This window comes from Lineus longissimus, chromosome 14 (genome assembly GCF_910592395.1).
Source record: "Lineus longissimus chromosome 14, tnLinLong1.2, whole genome shotgun sequence".
NCBI classification, from domain to species: Eukaryota; Metazoa; Nemertea; class Pilidiophora; order Heteronemertea; family Lineidae; genus Lineus; species Lineus longissimus.
The window spans coordinates 5,429,873-5,449,301 of record NC_088321.1 but is presented as its reverse complement, the minus strand read 5'-3'; the positions used below and the strand labels follow the sequence as shown (position 1 = coordinate 5,449,301).

The 19,429-nt window shown below is 42.2% G+C and overlaps 2 long non-coding RNA genes across 3 annotated transcripts in view; one reads left to right on the top strand and one right to left on the bottom strand.

Moving 5' to 3' along the window:
* Window positions 1-19,429, bottom strand: part of LOC135498832 (uncharacterized) — a 399,598-nt gene that overhangs the window by 93,309 nt on the left and 286,860 nt on the right. The window lies entirely within an intron of this gene.
* On the top strand, window positions 6,243-14,178 carry LOC135499082 (uncharacterized). Of its 2 annotated transcripts, XR_010449222.1 has the most exons (5): window positions 6,297-6,346; window positions 7,244-7,302; window positions 7,623-7,709; window positions 13,768-13,826; window positions 14,065-14,178. It is a non-coding gene; the product is annotated as an uncharacterized LOC135499082 (long non-coding RNA). The 2 variants fall into 2 exon arrangements; XR_010449221.1 differs by having other exon boundaries at window positions 6,243-7,302.

Sequence of the window (19,429 nt, the reverse complement as noted above, 5' to 3'; positions counted from 1 at the left end):
TAAGGGTTGAATGACGGTCAGTGTGTAAAGTTGTGGTGAGTTTTGCAAGAAGAAGAATTAAGATTTTCCGTTTTGGATGAGGTTTCACAGAGATAGATGATGATACATTTTGAGGAAAAAGAATCGTTCAGAGACTGTGCCACGATTCATGGTAACACTAATTGTGGTATAAATGACATGTTGTTGCATTGTGAACATAACCTACGTTGAATTGGCCGTATGCATGGGTGTCTTTATGAAAACATTTCGGGCCAAATTCATAAAGGGCGTTTAAGGGTTAGACGTGTACAACTTCTCTCTAATCAGTTTCAGGGCTTGTTCATATTCTGTGAAGATTTACAAGAAGGACCTGAATCTGTCTATTCAGTAGTTAAACGCTGTTTTAAGCTAAACGCCCTTTATGAATTTGGCCCTTCATCTTAAATGGGAAGTGAGTTGGAAGAGAATCATTTTTCAAAATATAGGTAAACACAATAGGAAATATTATATTCTGTGTTCTATCGATCATATGAGACAAGGGTGTTGGTATCTTTAGAAATGATGTGGAATGGTATTGATTCGTCTAATTGCGCAGACACATCATACTAACATGACTAATTTCGCCGACGAGTATTGTTGGTGACAGCATAATAGAATATTCGCTAGTTGGATGCCAATTTCTTAGAATTGGTACATGTACGTACTATCATAAGAGTCATTGCAGTAAATTTTATACAGTTTACAAGAAAGGCATATGCGGCGGTGGGCAGAAAATGCATGCTGATCTCGGTCTTCAAGCAGAGGATTTTTTTTCAAGAGAGTCAATAGAATTGCGTTTATAAATGTTAGGGCTCTAAGGGACTATCTCAACAGTTGCTTTGTGCCCACTATGTTAATCAGTATTCTTACAATGATAGTCACAATTACGTGTGGATCATCTCAGATAGTCATTTGCAGGTGTGAATAGACTCACTCTGTATTTTCGAGGATGATAACGACCGGGCGATCGAAAATGACACTACAGTATTTGTCTTATAATTTCTAATACTCCCTAAAATTCTGATGATCCCATCGTTTTGACAGTTAGTCTGTAGTTTTATTACTTTCAATATCGGGACATGGTGTGTCAAGATGCAATACAATGTTCTAACAGTATAGTTTGGAGCGATCCCCTTATCAATGCTATTTATATTTAGTGGCCAGTCATGTTGTTTATAATGTTGTATAACCATGGGCAATTAGTTCCCTTCAAACCACAAAACAGCTGCTGAGGTGGTCCCTTAAGATATGAACCTAAATTCTATTGAGCCTTCAGAAAATCCCCGGTCTGCAGACCGAAATCAGCATGCATTTTCTGCCCACCGGTATATGCGGTCAACATGAGCATAACCAGTACACTGTACGTGTGATAAAGACATTTGGCTACCTATGCAATAGCTTAAAACCACAATTTAAGGGGAAAAAAGCAGGAAGCTCTATGATAAAACATATTCAAATTTTAAATTTTTGGGTGGTTATATAGTAGACCAGGCAGAGCTTGTATTGTGCGTGTTGCATTGATGACACCACTTACATAAATGTCTTGGGATGAGAAAAAAAAGTAAACCCGGGTTAACATTCCTTCTTTCGAGGTCCTAGAAATAAAACACTGCGTACTGCATGCACAGTGATATGATGAAAAGCAAACCCCCCACTGAACACTGATCATGATAGCAAGGCCTCCTTCGAATGAGTCTAAGTGATAAAATCCATTGGGAATTAATCGTTTTTGATAGTCTATTTTAACGTTTTGGAAAAAGAACCACCGTGAAAACAAGACACGACTGGGAGGTCAATCACAGATCCACATAGAATAAGAGAACACGGCGGCTCATTGAGAAATGAAGTGATTGTACTTGTAGGAAGAAAGACACTCGGAACTTGTGTTGTTCGTCCTTTCTTCATTACTTTGCCCGGCGGCAAACTTCTTTACCCAAAAAACAAGTACATGTATTACAATTAATGGACTTGTAATATTTTTACCAACAAGTTTTCACAGTAGAGAGAATACCATGAAAGAGGTGTGGCCTAGGGAATCAGAACATTATTCATACCAAAAGCGCGCGAAACTACGTATCGATTATACGCGCGCGCCCGGCCCGGCGGGGTCGGGTAGGTTGGCTGATGCGGGTGTACTGCTCGGGCGAAAACTTCTTTTGTCTCGGTGCTGGCGGAGATGGTATTTCAGACGGTCTTCTTGTTTGTCCTTGGTTGTCCCTTTGGTCTGTCAGTCATGGACTCGTTCCTAGCTGGGAACGGGCTGCCGGTGGTGTCTCCTTGAGGGGGCGATTGCAGTGATCAAGGACGGGGAGTAATTGGGGAATCAGAATCTGTGTATGCCGGCACAGGGATTATGGCATCGAGGTCTATCCGTCGTTTGTCCGGTGCTTGGTACCGTCGCACTTTTCTATTAGGATTGTCCTGTCGACTGTATGTGTATGTTTAAGCTGCCCCTCTTTCTTCAGCCATCTGTAGGTGTAGAACAGTTCATCAGAAAAGCGAGTGAGGTCCTCCTCACAAAGATAGGATGAGATTGTTTGCATTTATAGCGCATGAATTGCCTGCAAACCGATATAAATTGATTCCATTATGTACAGTCCTACCAGATAGAAAATGTCCACCTTTTTAAAAAATATCACAGAGATAAGATAAGATATTTGAATGCGGTTTTCAGCCCTGTGGGAGTATGGTATATTTAGTTGGTCATATATATATGTTGTACTTAATCTCAATTTAATTATAATATCTTTCAATATCTTTGATAAAGACCCCCAATCCTTCATGAACGAGCTCGTGTTGACCAAGGGTCGTGCAAATATACAGTGAAATTAATCAATATCAGATGTCCTATCGTGAACATGACTATGTATTTGATGGGTTTCTATGAACACTTCCTACATTCGTGTGCTCATTCCAAATTCAAATCCGTTTGAATCATTGACATGTTAGGTTTGTTTGAGAATCAGTTGCAACAGAAAGCCCTTGAACAGCCCTCTGCATATCACTACTATAATGGACGGAGAGCTGAAATAGTTTGTCACACATCTCCTCCGTCAGTTCAGATCGGATGACCTCGAAACTTTTTTGAAAGTCGTGGTTGATATGGAGATGGTCCTCGCCGGGTTAAATGGGTAAACTTTGCAGCGATCTCGGAGAAATAGCATTTGTTGTTCTTTCTATATATGGGCATACTCATTAACATAAGGGGCCATTTCAGCAGGTCTGATTTGCATATGGGGTCATCTATTAAATCAAAAGTGTGGGATTATACAAAAATAAGCCGGGAAAGTATTGGGGCCACTATATGTTTAAAGCATTCATCCATCTCCGCAATTTTCCCCCTTTATTTTGGTCGTGCTCTTTCACCTTACGTTGTTAATCGCTCTTAATTTTTCGAAGTACCGTATGGGAATTCATCACGTGATACACGTCACATAATAACAAAACCGCCTCACCCGACCCAAGCACTGGGCGCAATGTAGCGCGCAGCTCCCTTTATGAATACCCGGGGCAAAAATAAAATATGATATAAAATCCCGATTAACATTTCTTTACTGCAATAAAAACAGGCTATCCACTGCAGATTAACAAGTAAGTGAGTGTTCCGGAACGAGGTGGAGTCCGTGCGGAGGGTTTCGAAAAAACCTTAGGCGAACTACTTCCTCCGTGTGGTGCTGCCACCCGCTAGGCTCGCGGCATTTGTTTTACTAAGTTCGTAACTTCAGTCATTGCCTCTTCTCCATTCGCGAAATAGTTCGTAAAAATGGAGTGGATTTTCCGGTCATAACCCCTCAGACCAATCAACCCATATCACCCAGATTGTCCCAATCATCAAAATCAAGACAACATCACAGACATATCATTTCATTTCACCCAAATTGCCCCAACCCCACAGTAAGCCAACACCCTAAAACAACCCGTGCCACGGGTATTATGCTAGTCATTGTAACAGAACCATCAATCAATTGTGTTGAATTCATAAATACCCTGACTGAGACCATAAGGGGAGTTCTCAAAGGTCACCATCAAGCCAGCTGACATAAACAATTACCTGCAGCGAGCTAAAATTAATCTTCAAAATGAATAATTTAGCAGGAATTTTCAAATGAAAGCGAAAAAGCTTAGTTGCATCATAGTTCACCGATACATTGTGAAAAAGAACGAAAATAAACGAAGATAGATAGATAAAAAAGTCTTTGGATTTTTTTTAAATTGCCTGCTCCATAATGAAGATACAGGATTAGCTGGGTTAAAATACAACGAATACATGAGCAGCTTATAATATACTAATGCCTGTGGAAAACCGCATTCAATTATCTTATTCTGTCTCTGTTATATTTTAAAAACCTGAGGACATTTACTTTCTGGTAGGACTGCACATTTTTGGATGATTTATCTTTCCCCGTATGGGTTTAACCACAATTGCTACATTAGGAATCCTGACCTGGTGGGTGCGATTTCCTTTTCTTGCAATCAGATTGCTCTGCTTCAATTCATTTTAGAAACCGCTATTTGGTGGCTTAAAATGAAGTTTCCCTTTTTTCACAAAGTGTATCATTCTGTTCCTCCTTTTTGCTGTGGCATGATTTCCTTGGATGTCCTATGTGGCACCCTGCTAAGAAATCTCGTGAATCTGTTTCTTTTCATTGAGAGCTAATTCGCGTTCCTCAAAGGAATCTTGCGGACGTTGTCCTTCAGTGGTTCCCGTTTCCCATCGGTTACGCAGTAACTGGTCCTTTAGTTCAACATAATCGCATGCATTTGCTTTGTTGCGCAAATCAGATAGAAATGCCTGGAATGGTTCCCCATCAGGCTGTTGAGTTTTCAAGTTGGATTTATGCCTTTCCAATATTGTTCTAGGGTTGCAAAGTTCGCAAAATTTAACTTTCAGAATCGCGGGGTCTTCCCTCAGCAGCAGCAGCGTTCATGATCAGCTGCAAGCTGAGATTTTTCTGCTACAAGGTTTGGGACGCGCTTGTAAAAACGTGAAAGCACGTTCACGTTCTATCCCCTCTGGGCGAATCATGAATATTTCGTATCTGCACTTCTTGTCAGAGAGCCGACCGACTTATTATGACGTCAAAACCCGATGATGTCGCCGATCCTGTGATATTTGTCCGAAACATCAGACCCAGCGAGAGCAGGTTTGGTGCGTTATGCAAGTAAGCATTAAGAAAGGCTGTGACAACTCTCCCAATCTCTCAACTAACACTTTACCATACACAGCCTAAACTAGCAAAATTGAAAGCAACCGTTCAATTGGTATGATGTCGCCAAAACATTTATGAATATGCCGGCTTCTCACAAAAGAACACTAGAATGAAATTTTTTTTTAATGCAACACTTTTTCCAACTTCACTTTAATATGACGTTCTGTCATCAACAGGCACTCCCGGTGTAAAAGTAAAAAGTGTCCCCCCTAGAAAAAGTGTCCGGGCCTATTGTATTCTGACAGATTATGGCATATGGTTCTATAGAGGCAATGACCGTCACTAGCTCAGCGCATAATAGAATCCTTTGTTCCCGGACATTTTATCCTAGGACATTTTAAACTTCTACACCGGTACAAAGGCCAAAATCACACTCTAAATTTAAAAAACAGCCACAATAACCGGCAAACCATGCAGCCTACCAACAAATGGCCTTCAATTTCAAAGGAGATCCTATTTTCTTCTCCAATGCCAAGCATGGAACATCGCCTCGCAGTCACGATATTACACATCGAGGTGGTATAGTTACAGCGTATATGGCAAGCCGTATGTCTAATAATTTTTAAAAACGCGGTTTATGGAAGAAAACCTACTTTTATGGAAGAAAACCACAATTTATTCAGTGAAACTAGGTTTGTATGGAAAAAGCATAGGTTTATAATAAAAACCATGTTTTCTTGATCAAAACCCAATTGTTTTTTTACAAGAGAACTATGTTTAAAAATAATTATACCTATGCTTCTTCAATACGTAGAAGGAAAATTGGTTTTGTGGAATAAAACCATGTTATGTCTTCATCAAAACCTAGTGTTTATTGAAAAAGACCAGGTTATTTCTTATAAAATCTAGTTTCCAATCCATGTGCCAGAAACCCAATCTTAACACTAGAGGCGCTGATTACGTTCCTTGCAACGCATCGTCTTTTTACCTCGTCTCCACAGCGGAACACGCATGATTCCTCTGGGGGAGAGGTTGAGTGGGAGATGAGGAGCTTTCATTACTCCACATGCGCAGTGAACCCGTCGGTTTTGTTTAAGCGCGCGCAGTTCATCCCGTGCATGCTGTCAGTGTCAGCTGTGCAGATCGGATGTCAGTCAGTTTAGCGCTACAAAACGAAAGTAAGTTTTAGTTTTCATGTTTGCTGCGTGATTTGAACGTGATTTGCTAGTGTTTACACATAATATGGATGGAAACACGCAACTGCTCCGAATCAAGAAAAGATCACTGCATTTCTACTGTAAGCAATGCAAGCTGCGTGTATGTACAAGCATCGAAGATGGATAGCAGGATACATGCGTGATGCACTGCAGTATATTTTAGGCCTATACAGTGTGTATCGGTGACATTTCTCCTTTGGGTGAAACATGATTGAATTATTGGATGGACAAAGTGACGCTGACAGCGTGTTGAGTTTATGCAAGCTTTCCTTCCATATCTTCATGATTTATGATTGATGGTCATACTCGTAAGTGTCCAGTTGAAAGTGTAATAATGCATTCATGATTATTATGTAGGCCCATGCACCAGCAGTCGCAACAGAACATCATTACTGACAATAGACATGATATGCCTTAGTGCATGTCAGTTGTCACAGAGAGTAGGCCTATGTCATATGAGATGACATGTGTGGGATTCCAGATGCATGGCATGTACCACAGAGGGTTAGGAACCATTGCTCAAATAATGTTTTCACAATCACAGCAATGAATGAATGATGTCACTGCCATTGATGCAAACAATGGCTCAAGAGACTTGTCATTCTCAATACCTGACCCATCACTGCAAAATGGGTCGCATGTCGCACAGAAGATGAGCCTAAAATGACACCAGGACATATTATTAATACAAGAAATTGATACACTCAGATTTCACAAAAGGCAGACTATAGTGAAATGAACAACCAGTCTTTCTCAACTTGTCAAGCTCGAAGTGAAGTGCGACTCGTTTTGCTGTTAGTGGGTCACAAATGGTTTTGTGTTAAAAAACTCTTTAATATTTTCTGATCTTTTTTGCAGTGTCCGATAGTTCTGACCTAGGTGATTTTGGGAGTAACCTGAAAAAGGCTATTGCGAGTGTGAGTGACTGTTATCTGCCACACCTACAACCCCCAAAAAAGAAGCCAAAGAGGAATCCTGCAAGAAGAGGGCCACCAAGAACATCTGCATCCATTGCCCCATATTTTCTTCTACCTGGACCAGTTGTTCTATCTTTTAAAGCCAGCTTATGTCTTCTCAGCTGCATTTAGTTTTATGTTTATCTTGCATGCCAGCACTAATTAGTACACCATTGTTCGTAAAAGTTATCAATTAAAGTTAAAATGTAGAAATGTAGAAAAATAATTGCTATTTATGATAAGGGTCGCTGCATGTATTAACAATTGTTTTGTAATTTTAGGTTCCATCCCAGCAGGTACATGTACAAGTAGCCAGACCGAGGCCAATAGCCAGACCATGACTGAGAATGCCACATTGAAATAATGAGGTAATTGTTCCCTCCTGTTTGTGGGGGTGTACTGTTCAATTCATTTAGCTTGAACTACGAAACGTGTGTTCTTTGATGCCATGACAACATGACTTGTCACAGCAAAAATCATTGCAATTTGATTTACTTCTTTCTAAGCTCCTTAAAATGCGGCCATCTTTGCAGACATTTTGTCAACATCTGATGAAGAGACAAGACCACAATTGATTTTTAAGCCTTTTAGCAGTAAAATTGTCAATGTTTGACCGCGACGCATCAAATACTGCGTGGGGTTGTTAATCTGAAATTTAGATTATGTTATTCCGGACAGTCAGGCAAGTAAATGGTGAAAAATAAACTGGTAGTTGACCACGGAAATTTTTTGATAATCGACAAATTAGACAGACTTTGATATTTCCACTCTTTTCAGCCAACTGGCAGAAAAAACTCAAAACACGCCCCCTTTTACCCAATTAGCAAAATTCGAAATTAATTTTTTCATCAAATAATTTCTTTATATCTGTAGACTTGCCATAGCAAATATTTTTTCAATACCTCTCCAAATATGTACTTGAGAGTTAAAAACATGCACTCGTCTAATTGACAGGCCTCGACCCTCCATCCTATGAATATTCATTAGTGGTCTTATCTCGATGAAGGTAGATTTCAGGGGTTAACATTTTGAGAATTTTTTCAAACTAATGTAGATGACATCCCACAACTCTCCAACAAAGGAAAGTGATATCTGGACATTTTTGGAGAAATGAGAGACATTTCAAAGAGTGGTACAACTGTGCCAAAAGCGACGAAAGAGGACAAAATCGACAAAAAGTCATGATTTTGCAGCCAACAGCACCAAATTCAAAGACCAGCCCTGGCCAGAATAAGCAAGCTGTGGAGCTGAAAATTTAGGATGTGATTTAGGAATATCTTTGCTGCTTAGGGCACAACTTTCAGAATCAAGGCCTAAGTAGTGTCAAAGAAATTACAAAATGAATGGCAACACAACAAGACTTGTAAAAATAAAACCGAACTTAGACCGGGGCTAGGTTGACTCATATTTTGGTCAAATTAAGTTTTTTTTCTCATTATTTTAGCTTGTTTTGACCTTAATTTTAATTTTTTAATTTATTTATTTAAACCTCCAAACAGGAGAACAATGACAAGTACAATAGATACATAAAAGTTCAACAAATATAAAATAGTACATGATTAAAAAGCTCGTACCAAAAGTTTGACCAGCCCCCTCTCGCGCGACCCCGGGGAGCAGTATCTGTCGTCGAGGAGGAGAGACCTAAGAGAGTCAACTACGCCATCCTCGCCAACAGAGGCCTTGCCAACGGGGCAGAGCGAGCGGGGACGGTCTGAAAAAGCAAGAACAGCAGGCGACACGTGATGGGAGACATCGTGCAACAGTGTACCAGCAGTACAACCACGCCCCGTTAAAAATTCAGCCAAAAGAACAGCGTTAAGAGCACTAGCCGGGGACTGACGTTTAAAAATACGGTTAAAAAGTAATAACTTACTATTTAGGATCACAGAGGAGACAGGATTAACAGAAATGGCTTTCAGAAGCTTGCCATGGTGTGATCGCTTCGGTAAACCGAGCACCCGTTTAAAATTATTACTCTGAAAACTGTTTAAAATAGTCAGATCGTGTTTGTTCATATACACGCTGGAACATCCAGAGATTGCAATAGGTAAAATAGCGGTTTTCCATAAATACACTTTGGCAGCTGAACATAGGCCCGGATAACTGAAACCTGCACTTAATAGACTGAAAGCTCGACGCTGAGCAGCAGAGACCCTCTGCTCTACATGAGATGGTGATATCAGGCTTGTACAGAACTTAACACCAAGGATGTCTACCTCGTCATCTACAGAAATTACATTGTCATCTAAATACCAAACTGGAGTCTTGGATAAGATTTCTTTACCAAATATTATACAACGTGTCTTCTTAAAGCCAAAGATGAACCGCCACCTATTGGCATATCTTGAGCAAATGTCAACTAGACCCTGTAACCCTGGGGCACTTAACGCCATTAGATTAACATCATCCGCATATGCGAAGTTATTAAATAAATACTGGGATACACGCAATCCAAGGCCAGAGTTGGAGAGTTCATTAAGTAAGTCATCTGTGAACATTATAAAAAGGAGAGGTGACAGTATACTACCCTGTCGTATGCCTCGGGTTACTCTAAACTTAACACTGTGTTGACCGTTCCACACGACCAGTGCCCTCGGGCGGGAATACCACTCATACAAAATGAGCCAGTGATTAAGAGGGATACGGGGTAATAACTTGTACATGAGACCATCATGCCATATCCTGTCAAAGCATTTTTCTGCATCCAAGCTACAGGCATAAACAGGGCTTGAATTGGAATTGAAATAAGCTACAGTATCATGTAAGAATGCACATGCCTGATCAGTGCCAAGGCCAGGCCTGAACCCAAATTGAGTTTCACTACAGTTATCACAGTCAGGTTTGATGAGACATTCCAGCAGTTTAGAATAGCAAGTGCTCACAGTTATAGGACGGTAATTACCCGGTATATAAGGGTCCAAAGTAGGCTTCTTTAACACTGGTACAATAGATCCAGTTAGCATGTCAACACCAACAACATGCCAACTAAGCATCACAGTATCTGGCCAAGAATGCTACAGAGCACTGGTGAGAGTCCATACTGCAGGTGTTCTGAGCTGATTAAATCAACACCAGCTGCTTTACCCTTTTTCAGAGACAAAATAGCTGCTTCTACTTGATATTTAGATATTTCACATTCAAAATAGTCATTGCAGTGCGAACGAAATTCATTTCTGATAAAGTTACTGATCTCAGTTTGTTCCTCATCCAAATCTAAAATATCAGTCATTATATCACTGTAATGAGCACCAAAATCGTTGGCAGTGAGAGTGGATGAGCAGTTTTTAGCATTAGTTTGCTTAAGAGTGTTCCAGAACCTTCCACTATCTCCGGAGCGGAAAAGCCCATTCAGTGTCCGAATGGTCTTATTACACACTTTATGGACGGCTACTCTAGACGCTTTGCGGAATTGTTTCTTAGCATGTTTCCAGCATTCAAACACGACGCCTTCTCTAGGCCTATCGTTCATCACCCACAACCTCCACCAGAATGACTTGATATCGCAGAGATAGCTCAGGTCCGCAGACCAATGAGCCTTAGGACGAAATGCGCTAGTCGCACAGCATTTTGACTCTCGAGCTGCGGTGTGAATGCTATCATTGAGGACAGCAAACATGCTATCAACGTATTGTTGCGCCGCCTTTCTGTCCAGATGACTAGGAGCGCATATATTAACACATTTTAGCTTGTCCTCAAGAATTGATCGATATTTGTGACGATTGGACGGCATCTTCCAGTTACAGCGGCCCATTTGGCCACTTTGCTTACTGCTTTCAGTCGTTCCAGAATCATCAACGTGGACGTTAAAGGAGTACCGCAAGGGGAGGTGATCACTCACATTCCCATCTTCCAGCGGCACGATCACGCAATCACAGCTATCATATCTAGGGGTCAACACATGATCAATCCAGGTGTATACCCCACGTTTAATACAAGAATACGTGTACTTTACTGTCTGCGGCGTTCCTATGTCAGCTGCTGTAAGGTCATTCGAGGTGATGAAGTCATACAGTAGCTTTGACTGCTTGGAGAAGCCTTTGGTTCTGTACCAGTGACGCGAAAGGGTGTCGCCATGAGGCAACTGTGCATTAAAGTCACCACATATTCGAATAGGAGAAATAGGGCCAAACTTATCCAGACACGACTGCAGCCCGTCTAAACACTCAATAAAGGGGGCTAGGCTAGCTCCAGGTCCCTCAAAATATGGCATATAGGTGTTCACAATAGTTTGCCGTATGCCAGCACGGTTACTCAATGACACAGCAATAATTCTATCATTATCAACAGCAATATCTTGCCAGGAGAGACCTGGGAGTTTCTTGCATATCACAGCTACCCCACCATATGGACGGCCAGAATGATGCTGCACCACATCCGTCATGCTTGATTTCGCAAACACCACAAAGGACGAAGGGTCAAAGAGTGGGTCCACCGTAGCAAGGGCGTCAGGAATCAAAGACAGTTCACTGGGCGTTAGCCACGTTTCGCACAAACACATGACAGAGCAGTTCTGCAGCCTCTGGGCTATGTAGGGAGCACTAGCCTTAAACCCATGACAGTTAAACGTTTCGCAAATAACTTCTTCGGAATGCTTATCGTTCCCTCCATGGATTGTCGACCTGGGTATACCAGTGTCCGCGGTTGTAGTCACAGTCCTGGGTGTAGTAGGAATCATATTCCCTGCCCCAAGAGCCAGAGGGCTGTGAATCGTATTCCCTGCACCACCCTTCATTTGCTCTCGATGCACGTGAGTGGTCATCCCAGCCAGAGTAACGCCTTGGGACCGTGTTCCGAGAGCCCCACGAACCAGTGGACCATAACGAATTCCTCTTTTGCTTATTACGGGAGTGACCTCTCCCTGCTGCTTGGGACGCCTTGAGTTTTGGGCGGGGGGCCCGAAAGGGCCGAATTATCATCCCAGCAGACCATGAAGAATTGTTCACGATCTTGTCATATGATTCATTTGGAATGTCTAGTCTGAATGACCTGTAGTGTTCTTTATCGGCGAGCAATTCGACACCACAGTTATTCACCCCGATATCGATAATGTGATCAGCGACATCCTGTATAGAATGCACCGGGCTCACTCGACCAAGGTAGGCTGCCTTCATCGGTGAAACCATGGTCTCATAGGTAGCCAATGGCCTCTTATTAGGTTTATCATCCGCAGGTTTCAGTACATTACGTGACGACTCATTTGGTTTACTCTTCTTCCTCCTCATTCGCTTACGTTGCATACGCAACTGTTGCGTTGGCACGGTAAAGCCGTCAGGGGCCCCCTCGTCGGGAGTGGAGTCCTCAGACGATTCCTCAGAAGGGACTGCATAGGTTACTTGAGTACCACAAGTCTCCACTGGTTGAACAGAGACAGTAAAGACATTGTTAGTAACCTCCTCGTTCACATCAGCAGGATTGAGGCTGCTATCCTTAAACGCCTGCTCTAAACGCTTATTGTCTACTCTCAAGTTTCTGGCCTCAACCTCCAGCTGACCGACTCTCTGTTTTAAGTCCGCGAGTTCTAAGATCAAGTCCGCAAGTTGGATAACGGGCTGTTCTTCAGAAGCACAGACCATTTCCCCCTTGTATATTTTATCAAGTTCCTTAGACGGTATCTGGTTCACCAAACTGTAACCCAGATGAAATATATCATCTACAAGTTTATGTTTCACCTGCCTATTTATGAGCCGTTTTTCCTTAAGTTGCGGAAAAAGGCCAATACAATATTCTAAATGAATTAGAGTGATTTGAGCACATTCAAATTTGTCACTAAAATGACCAAAAATGTAGTGTAAATGGAGACAAGACCACAATTGATTTTTTAAGCCTTTTAGCAGTTAAATTGCCAATGTTTGACCGTGACGCATCAAATACTGCGTGGGGTTGTGAATCTGAAATTTAGATTATGTTATTCCGGACAGTCGGGCAAGTAAATGGTGAAAAATAAACTGGTAGTTGACAACGGAAATTTTTTGATAATCAACAAATTAGACAGACTTTGATATTTCCACTCTTTCCAGCCAACTGGCAGAAAAAACTCAAAACACTATTACCCAATTAGCAAAATTCGAAATTAATTTTTTCATCAAATAATTTCTTTATATCTGTAGACTTGCCACGGCAAATATTTTTTCAATACCTCTCCAAATATGTACTTGAGAGTTAAAAACATGCACTCGTCTAATTGATAGGCCTCGACCCTCCAACCGGCTATGAATATTCATTAGTGGTCTTGTCTCTGAATGCAGAAACTATGCTAAAATCTTAACAGGCTGGCTGGCTGGAAACTTAAGCAATATTCCCCTGATTTGTGATCTGTGGGAAAAGGGATGTAGGCCATACTTTGATGCCAAAACTTTCAGGGCTGATGACCTGGCTCTAGACTTCTAATAATTGTGGTTAATTTTTCGCTAAATTTTCTGATTTCAGTCATCACACTCACAGTCTAGGTCCTGAACACCAGCAGCGCATCTGGTAGTGGTCTGTAAGTAAGTATTTGTTCTCATCAAACCTGGAACTGTCGGTCAACTTGTCAGACAGAGGCAACAATCAACTTCAGCTTATATTATGGCACTTGACCCGAGTTGAAATCCACATTGCCATGCACTTGACTTAACCAAAAGTTCTCCATGTACAATTACCAGTATCTTTACTTTCATGGCCACTTTTTTTAAACTGCTTGTGGGATTAATCTTGGCATTAATTGTATTTCATTGTTTTTTTCAGTTATTTCGACCTCGGTCATCAATACCAGCAGCCTCTGGTAGTCGACTTGGGTCATCGCACCAGCAGCCTCTGGCAGTCAACTTGGCCTTGGGTTATCAACACCAGCAGCCTCTGGTAGTCGACTTGGGTCATCGCACCAGCAGCCTCTGGTAGTCAACATGGGTCATCAACACCAGCAGCCTCTCGCAGTCAACTTGGCCTTGGGTTATCAACACCAGCGGCCTCTGGTAGTCAACATGGGTCATCAACACCAGCAGCCTCTGGCAGTTAACATGGGTCATCAACACCAGCAGCCTCTGGCAGTCAACTTGGCCTTGGGTTATCAACACCAGCAGCCTCTGGTAGTCAACTTGGGTCATCAACACCAGCAGCCGCTGGTAGTCAACTTGGATCATCAACACCAGTAGTCTCTCGTAGTCGACTTGTTAGTGAATACTAGTATTTCTATAACCTTCTGTCCGCTTGTTAGGCAGAAGCAACAAACATGCGGCTGAGCTTCTCCTGTAGGATTCACGTTGCCATGTACTCATCGACCATCTACAATGGTGGACTTCGATGTTGCACTTCACTTTGTTTTATAGTAAAGCAGTTGTGTGTTTTAGTTTGATGTTAATGAGTAGTTTTCATAGGGACAAGAACATTAAACAGGCTCATTGCAAGTACAGTAGAACCTCAATTATATCAAAATTATAATCACACCCTTGGGACTGACTAAACTTCTACATGTTTCCAGCCTACCACTCAAAATATCCCTGGACTGCAGCCGAGTTCGCCAACCGCCACTGCTACTGAAGTGCTGCATGCATCGAATGCATCCACTGTGAGTGTGAGTGTGAGTGTAAGTATTCGACCCTGTTTTTTTCTGCATTGGTATTATTAGTCATGCCCGACGTTCGTCACAGTTGATGACTAAGTTAAGTTTTGAAGGACAACAAAGGTATTCATTCTGACACAAGCAAGTCTTCACCATTGTTCATGATGAGAGATTATAACTTTTGACACTTTACAAACCTTCAACATTATTTATATGTAGTTACAATTCGAGTTCAGTGCTGGACCAATTGCCCACTTCAACATGGTTAGCTTCATTCTGCTTGAGGCCTTTTTAAAAGGCAGTTCAAATTAAAGGAACAGTGCTTTCATCCAGAGGTTGATCATTCTTCAAGACGAATGGAATTTAACATTGATTCGGCATTGAGCACTTGGAGGTGATTTTCTCCAGGGAGTAATCCCCCTCCAAGGCAGAATGTGCGGTGGCGTGACTCAGACTTTGGCTAGAGCTCAAGGTGGAGTCCACGCAGGCTGTTCATGTTTGTCACTTGGTGGGGTCTTTCAGGTATATACACCAGATACAAGGAACCTTTGTTTGAAGTCTTTTTGAAGGATCAATCCTGAGTTCTCCCCAGAATCAAACCTGGGCCCTATTGCGGGATAACCAGCAGTGTTGACCACCAGGCTATCACACGAGGCTGTCATAAGCCATCTTTTCATTTTATCTGTCTTTGCTTTAGGAGCCAATGTCTATGTCTGATGAGAGAGTAAAGATGATCACGAGGATGCCGTTATCCTGAATAATGAGGTAGGCCTTTTGTGCATGTCGGACATATCCCCTTGTACATAATGTTGGCAAGCACATTTTCTGTGGGAGTGGTAGGTGCCCTTTGATTTTTGTCTCCGATCTGAAAAGCTATTTTGGTGGTCTTCCGCTATAGAAATAAAGCACAAAGTCATATCACTGCATCAGTTTAATGATCACGGTGCAGTCTCAAGTGAAAGAAATGAATAACGTGTATTGCCTCTACAGCTCCACCAAGCAACTTTAAATTACCAGTCAATTTGCCTTGCTCATAGATTGTTTCCTAGTACGCTGTCACTCTGTGGTACACTTGTTGGCTCACCGTAGGGGAGTCTATACGATACCGCAGTGTCCGTCGTCGTCGTCGTCCGCTGTCGTCGTCATCGTGCGCTGTCGTCGTCGTGGTATCCTGTGGCACGTTTCTTAACCGCTTGTGCTATGTACCTGAAACTTTATATACATCATTCTCAAAGTCATATGTACTTTGACACTGAATTTCGCAGCGGTCTGATTCTTGACTTTGCCACCAGGGGGCTAAAACCGAAAAGTTAAAATGTGCAATATCTCATTTATTACTGATTTGTTTTTGACAAAAATTTTATGGTGGGTACCCCTAGCAAGGATACATCACATGTCATACAGGTTTTTGATTTGACCTACTTTTCAAGGTCACAGAGGTCAAACTCTAAAATTTCACCGATAGTGGCACGTTTTGTCTTTATTCGTCCTATAGTCTTTAAATTTGGTATGTAGACACCTGTTACGTAGCTCTACATGTTGACAAAAAATCAGGTCGATGTGGCGTACTTTTCAAGGTCACAGAGGTCAAATTGTATGAATTGGCCGATGGCACGTTTCTTAACCACTAAAGCTATGAACTTTAAATTTGGTACACATGACCCCCTAGGTCAGATGACCTGTGACACTGATTTTCGGTCTGGTCTGATTCTTAACTTTGCCACCAGGGGGCCAAAACCAAAAATTTGAATAGTGCCGTATCTCGCTTATTACTGATTAGTTTTTGGTAAAAATTTTATGGTAGATACTCTTAGCAAGGATACATCACATATGATACGAGTTTTTGATTTGACATGCTTGTCAAGGTCACAGAGGTCTTCTTCTTCTTCTTCGTCTTTTTCTTCTTCTTCAGCGTTCGCTCTGCACTTGAAGGGGTCATTCTCCTAGGAGTAATCCTCCTCCAAGGCGGGATGAGCGTATCCTGTGTGCCACTACGGTTAGGCGCCAATTGGGTTTATTGGCCTAGTGGTCCGACTTTTGCGAGAAAGATAGAGTCCACGCAAGCTACTCATGTTTCTCACTTGGTGGGGCCTTAGCTTGCCCTGGCATAGACACCAGGTACAAGGCCGAACCTCGGTTTTGAGTCTCATTCGAAGGACTGTGAAGAGCCAGGAATTTTAGTTCCTTGAAAGCCACGCCGGTTCATCCAGACATACGATCATGGGTTCTCCCCGGGATCGAACCTGGGCCCTATTGCGTGGTGGCCAGCAGTGTTAACCACTAGGCCATGAGACTCCTTTTTCACAGAGGTCAAATGGTGTAAATTGGCCATTTGAGCGTAGCTGTGGAACGTTTGTTAACCCCTAAGGCTATGAACTTGAGACTTTGTCCAGAGGACCCCATAGGTCAACTGACCTCTGACCCTGAATTTCAGTCCGGTCTGATTCTCGACTTGGCCACCAAGGGGCCAAAAGTGAAAACCTAGAAAGTGTGATATCTCGCTTATTAGTGATTTGTTTTCAATAACATTTTTATGGTAGATTTTCCCAGCAGGGATACATCACATATCATGTGTTTTTGATCTGACCTGCTTTTCAAGGTCACAGAGATCAAATGGTGTAAATTGGTCGTTTGATTGTAACTATGGCACGTTTCTTAACCACTAAAGCTATGAACTTGAAAGTTGGTACACATGACTCCCTACGTCATGTAACCTCGGACACCGAATTTCGATCTGATCTGGTACTCAACTTGGCCACCAAGAGGCCAAAACTAAAATAGGTAAAAAGTGCAATATCTCGTTTATAATATTAGTGACTTGTTTTTGATGATATTCTTATGGTACTTACTCCAAGCAACGATACATCACATTGGTTTGACCTATATACTATACATGTACAATGTTTCTTCATCTGGATGAATTTCAAAGCACCAAATATCTATACAGTGAGCACAATGGCCACTGGCCGTTTCATTGAAATAGTGAATGTAGATGTACCCGGCCTATATATAGCTAATACTAACTTCTTGATTAATGCATTTCATTTCAGCCGCTGCCCGACAGTAATTTGAGGAATCTGCTTGCAGTTCAAGATTTGGAATTTTTGCAGAGCCTCGCTTCTGATCAAGGAAGGGTAAGCATGCACTCTCGGGGTGGCCACACAACCAATCTCAGGCTGTACATGCCTATCCCGGTTTTGGCAAGCCAAGGATGCTTATTACTGTCTCCACGGCAGGTCTACGATTGTAGTCAAAAGCCCTCATTTTCAGTAGCTTGTCCAGCAAAAGCCCATGGAATTGCTTTAAAAAGCCATCTTCTGTTGCAACAACCTTTACTTAAGTGCACCATTGGCACCCACAAGAACCCTGAAATGCTCTAAAATTCAGGTATCATCCTGCTAATAAGAGTGTGGATGGAAGGTGCCCATGCCTTGGCGAGAGGCAGCTTTAAATCTCCATGGAAACGGATGTGCCTACCCCTTCTCGCACTACAGGGTGGATCAATAAAAAGGTAATCCTGAAACAAAAAGCTTTTTATGTGATAATTATTAATGGCATGAATCTTACAAGTAAGATAAAGAAGGAGCCAGGCCCTTTCCATTGATGTCTTCATATTCATATCACCCATGCACCCACGGATAACTGCAGTTCCAATCTTTTCATGTTGTGTTATGCTGGGGTATCCATGGTCTTCCGGAATTACCCTTGCTACGGTTTCCGCTCATACCGTGTTCACAGTCCTTTTTGTCATTGGCCCAGATAGCCTTTTTTTGGCGGTTTGTCTATCCGAAAAGTTTTCTCCGAAGGCTGCTCATGTTGCCTCCAAACATCATGTTTGATTAATGTGTACAGTACATACTAGTCTAGGACATTGAGTCCCAGCGGAGCTACAGTGCGCAATCTATGGATCCATCTGATTTCGATGGTGTCCCTGAGTACAGCACTTTGGGGCGATTCTGGGTGGGCGTGGAACTTAAACGCCTACCGAACATTATCATCAAACCTGCAGACAAGGGGTCAGCTGTGGTAGTCATGAACTCTTCAGATTACAAAAAGGAAGCCCTCCGCCAATTAGCTGACATCCGTTTCTATTCGAAACAGGACACTAACCTCACTGAGCGCCACCAATCGGAGGTCTCACTGCTTGTCAATAACCTCCATATCTGGAAGGAAATTAGCAAGAAATGCAAGGACTATCTCATTCAGAGAAAACCTCGCACACCACAATTCTACCTCTTACCCAAGATACACAAGGGAGTCCTCCCACCTCCGGGACGACCCATTATGTCAGCAAATGGATGCCCCACAGAACGAATATCTTCGTTTGTAGACAGCTTCCTGCAACCACTGGTCAAAACAACGAGATCCTTCATCAAGGATACAACACACTTTTTACGGGTATTACGCGACATAGGCCAACTCCCTGACGACGCACTACTGGTGACCCTGGACGTCACCTCCCTGTACACCAACATCCCACATTTAGAAGGGAAAACGGCTGTGGAACGCATTTTAGCACTCCACCGCGACACCAATACAATACCCACCAAC